Source organism: Otolemur garnettii, unplaced genomic scaffold, assembly GCF_000181295.1.
Source record: "Otolemur garnettii isolate 467f Iridium unplaced genomic scaffold, OtoGar3 scaffold00085, whole genome shotgun sequence".
Taxonomy (NCBI): domain Eukaryota; kingdom Metazoa; phylum Chordata; class Mammalia; order Primates; family Galagidae; genus Otolemur; species Otolemur garnettii.
In genome coordinates, this window is record NW_003852480.1 from 2,264,609 (window position 1) to 2,270,183 (window position 5,575).

Consider the following 5,575-nt stretch of genomic DNA (forward strand, 5'->3'; position numbering starts at 1 on the left):
TAAAAATTCTGATGTGAAAAAATTCAAGTAGATTTAAAGTCTATTAACATTAAAGATAAGATAATTTTTTGTTGTTGTCTTTCTTTTTTGAGACAAAGTCTCACTTATTAACACTCAGTAGAGTGCTGTGGCATCACAGCTCACAGCAACCTCCAACTCCTGGGTTTAGGGCGATTCTGTTGCCTCAGCCTCCCGAGTAACTGGGACCAGAGGCGCCCGCCACAATGCCCCGCTACTTTTTTGTTGTTGCAGTTTGGCCGGGGCCAAGTTTGAATCCACCACCTTCAGTATATGGGGCCGGCACCTTACCCACTGAACCACAGGTGCCGCCCTAAAGATAATTTCAATGTATGTTCTCTAACGGGGGCGGGGGGGGGGGGTGAAGAGCTGCTTTAAATATAATTTCAACTGGTACAAACACTTGGCTGGTTGTTTAAAATAGTTTTCATTTTTTAAATACATACCTATGTGAATAATATTTCTCTTTGATGGTGACTGCCAAGAGAGCAAAGAAACCACCATCCAAATGGTATTAGTAAGAAATTTAATGTAGCCATTGAAGGCATAAAACCTAATATTAAAATGTTATGTTCATGGAACCAGATACAAGTTTTTCATTAAAACCCCTGAAATATTTTATTTAGAAATTGTAGGCATATTTAAATATAATTTAATAATTAAATTTAGGCATATGTTAATATTTAACTATGAAGTGTATATTTATATCATCTAATATAAATATAATTAATCCTTTTACTAAGCACCAAATAAATTTCCCAGGCCCTCTCTTGTTTACTGTAGTGTAATGTACGTTGTAATTTTATAGTGTTCTACATATTTCATTATGTTAAAAATAAAATGAAATAAAAATAAAACTCTAGAGAATAAAGGTTAGAAATTTTCATTTCTGTGGCCACTGAGACCCTAGATGCAGAATTACTTTCCAACTCCATATTTGAACAAAATTCACCCAATGGAAATGATAGTGAGTGCTAGCTAATAATCGGTCTTCTCAGCTTATCAATATTTCCCTGAAAGATGAATTATCTTGTCAGAGTTCCTTAAAAACTACAGATTCAAGGGGTGGCACCTGTGGCTCAAAGGAGTAGGGCGCCAGCTCCGTATGCTGGAGGTGGCGGGTTCAAACCCAGCCCTGGCCAAAAACGGGGAAAAAAAAAAAAAACCTACAGATTCAAAACTGCATTTGAAAAAGATGAAGATGGCTGGGGCTATACAAGATGAATAGAAAAAGGAGGAATGAGAGAAGGGAGGGAGAGCTGTGTGCTGCTGGGAGAGAAGACCCAGCACGGGACTGGAGAGGAGGCGTGGAAGAAAGAGTCACGAGGCACTCTGCAGACAAAACCTTCCGAACTCTGGTCTGACAAGAAGGAAAAGTCTAGAAGAAGACAAATATGACTGAAAGCTTGGTTGTTGAGAGGATGGTAAAGAAGAATCAAAGAAGAGAAAAGGAAGAGCTGGCTTAGGGGGAATGATGCGTCCGGATCTGGATCCCCCAGGTAGGGGACAACAGTGTAAACTGCCCAGCCAAGAAGTCAAAATACTGGTTTGGAGTATGAGGGGAAATAGCCTCAAATATGAAGCATCATTTTCAAATAGAAGAAATAACAAGTTGAATTGTTAGTAAATAATAATAATTCTGACAACAGTAATTCAGGGAAAGATTTTTGAGATTCAGAGTGTTGTCTGTGTGCTCTTCCTCTGCACAGGCTTATACACGCTCCTGACTTCCCAGAATTACCTACTATAAAGCTATAAAGGCAACATATAAAGGTATTGAGAAATTTGGTGAACTGAAATATGCTTTTTTTTTTTTTGAGACAAGAGTCTCACTGTGTTGCCCTCAGTAGAGTGCTGTGGCATCACAGCTCACAGCAACCTCAAAGTCTTGGGCTCAATTGATTCTCTTGCCTCAGTCCCCAAAGTAGCTGGGACTACAGGTGCCAGCTACAATGCCCAGCTAGTTGTAGAGAGGAGGTCTCACTCTGGGTCAGGCTGGTCTCAAACTCGTGAGCTCAAGTGATCCTCCAACCTCGGCCTCCTAGAGTGCTAGGATTACAGGCATGAGCCACTGCACCTGGCCTGAAATATGCTTTTAACAAAACTTTTTCATTTGCAATATTTTCTTTGGACTATTTTTCTTTTGAAGCATACTAGATATTCAGAGTAATGATATTAGCTGTGAACAAATAACACAGCTAATATCTTAACACTAAGATAAAAAAAAAATGTATCCATAAATTTCTTTACAAAGTACTTCTGCCTGCAATCCCTCTGAGGAGTATCTACCCAAAGGAAAAAAAGGTCATTGTATCATAAAGACACCTGCACTCAAATGTTTCTCAAAGCACAATTCACAATTGTAACAATGTGAAATCAACCTAAGTGGTTGATTCATGAGCAGATAAGGAAAATGTGGAATGTCTGTATTATACCAGAGAGTACTATTCATCCATAAAAATAAATGAAATAATGTGATTTTCAGCAATGTGGAGGGGACTGGAGACCATTATCCTAAGTGAAGTATCTCAGGAATGGAAAACCAAATACCGAATGTTGTCACTAATAAGTGGGAGCTAATAGATGGGTACACATGGGCACAAAGTGACATAAGGGACACAAGAAACCTAGAAGGCGGGAGGGAGGAAGGATGGGTGTGGGATAAAAACTTACCTATTGGGTACAGCGAACCCGGTTCTGGTGACGGCTACATCAAAAGCCCTAACTTAGGCATTATAAAAGATATCCTTGGAACAAAAACACTGGTATGCCCTTAATTAATATTTTGAAATTTAAAAAAAGAAAAAGAAAACATGTCTATGACCAACAATGCCTCTATGAACTGAGACGTAAAGAGAATGTTCGCTTCAGTATTACGGACAAACTTGAATGTAAGTCACCAACCTGCTGAAGATAAGTGATTGGGAAAGGGGTACAATAAAATGTAGGGAAATTATGCTACAGCTTTTTATTTCATTGCAAACAGGGTAAGTGCAAGCAAAAGTCTCAGCAGTGCTGAATTTTTTTCTTCTTCTTGATGGCATGGTCATAATAGCACCGAGGGAAACATCCTTAAATACGCGCAGGCTTGACCAGGACAACTGAAAGCATTAAAGCAAAACGTCATGATCCCTATCAAAGCCTTTTCTCCCCAGGGAATTATACTGTCATAGAGAAAAATGAATGTAAATTTCTCCTGATCTGCAGACACATTACCTGTTCCATGAGATATAAAAGAAGCAAGCAATACTTCATTGTTTAGTTGAAATTATAGACTGGTTGAAATTATATCCAAAAGATAACCATAGTCTTTATAAAAGAAAATTGACAACAAGACAAAAAAATTACTCTTTGTGACTATGTAATAGTTTTGCCACTTTTAACTAACTATTGAAGTAGGTCCTAGAGCTGGGAGTGAGTAAGAGAGGAAGCTGAAAATGTACAGATTCTATCTATTTTGCTTGGTATATAATTCCTCACCAGAGAAGTAAAATCAAGTTAAAATATAAAAAGTTTTTGCAGCCTATTATACATGTAGAAGAAGAATGGGGGGGGGGGACGTAACATTTGTTTTATTTTTTATTTAGTTATAATTTACATATAATAAATAGCATAGATTTTTAATTTGTTGACAGCTGTGTTCAAAAGGGCCCCATGTTTGGTTCAAGACTCTGCTATCACTATTGGCTTGAAATTCTTAATAATTTTGTCTTTGAACTTGTATTTTACGAATTGAGTCTAATCAGACAATGAAGCAATAGGTGAATCTCCTGTTCCTTGTCGTCACATTAACATATGGCCTTTGCAATGCCCGGGTGTGGAAAGAACTCCTGGGAAAAATGAAAAGTGGAAGTTCAATGAGACCCCAAGTGATAAGGCGTGTTACCTCTGTGAATGAGTAAGTGTGGTTGGCCATAGTCTCGAAACCTTGCTTTCCATTCCAACCAGAACTTGCTTTAAACGCAGAAAGAAGAAAATGATGTTCGAAAAACATCATAAGCCAAGGAATTCTATCCTAGTCTTTCCTACTGTGTTACTTTCCTGTAGTAGCCAACCACTTAATGTTACAAAGGGTGATACAGCGAGATCGTGTCCTATTTATTTGTTTTTGGTGTTGCTGCAATTGCCAAGTGGGTCTTCATAAAATCTTTTCCCAGGCCAATATTCTTAAGAGTTTGCCCCACACTTTCTTCTAGAATTTTGATCATTCTGAGTCTTAAATTTACATATTTTATCCAGTGAGAGTCATTTTTTGTCAATAATAAAAAGCTTCTGCACAGCTAAGGGTACAACTAAAGCAATCAGACAACCTTCAGAATAGGAGAAGATACTTAAATGCTACAAATCTGACAAAGGGCTGATAACTTAAATCTGTAGACAAATCAATCTAATCAACAATAAAGGAGGGAATCATCCCATTTATAAGTGGGGAAGAGACATGAACAGAACTTTCTCCCAAGAAGACAGATGACTGGCCAACAAACACATGGAAAAATGTTCATCGTCCCTAATCATCAGAGAAATGCAGATCAAAACCTACCTAAACCCAGTGGGAATAGCCCACATCACAAAGTCCCAAAGCTGTAGATGCTGGCATGGATGTGGAGAGAAAAGAAACACTTTTACACTGCTGGTGGGATTGCAAACCAAAATAGCCTCTATGAAAAGAAGTATGGAGAATTCTCAAAGAGCTAAAAGTAAACCTTCCATTTGATCCCATAATCCCATTACTAGGTATCTACCCAGAAGAAAAAATATCACTTTACCATAAGGACATTTGCATTAGAATGTTTTTCATAGCTTGATTTACAATTGCTAAGGCATGGAGTCAACCCAAGGGCCTATCAACACAAATGGATTAATCAACTGTGGTATATGTCTCCCATGGAATACTATTCGGCCATAACAAGTTTGAGACTTCACATCTTTCATATTTACCTGGATGGAGTTGAAACACATTCTTCTTAGTTAAGTATCACAAGAATGAAAAAGCAAGTATTCGATGTACTCATATGAAATCAATAGATAAACAACTACATGCCAGGCAGCACCTGTGGCTCAAGGGAATAGGGTACTGGCCCCATATGGCAGAGGTGGAGGGTTCAAACCCAGCCCTGTCAATAACTGCAAAAAAAAAAAAACACTACATGTCCACATTAGAGAAAACACAATTAAAATCAAGGGAGGAGGATTGACAAATTCTCACCTAACGTGCACAATGTAAGGTTACACAGGACACCCGCTGAGTGAAGGGCTCAACCACACCTTGAACTGTATCTACCAAACTCAATGTAACCTAATTATTTGAACCCTCATGTTAATCTGAAATTTTAAAAAAGGAGAGGATGATATAAAAAGAAAGGAAAGATAGAGTGAAATGTAATCCACTGTGCCTTTGCCCTTCAACCTTCCTTACTCATCATGAAGCAAAGGTAGGGGGTGTTAGTCCAATGTTCACATGTCAAGGAGTTAAACGTTAAATAAAAACAGTGGAATTCATTTTATGCAGTGTTGCCACTATTTGGACAAGAACCACAAACATATGCATGAATGAACT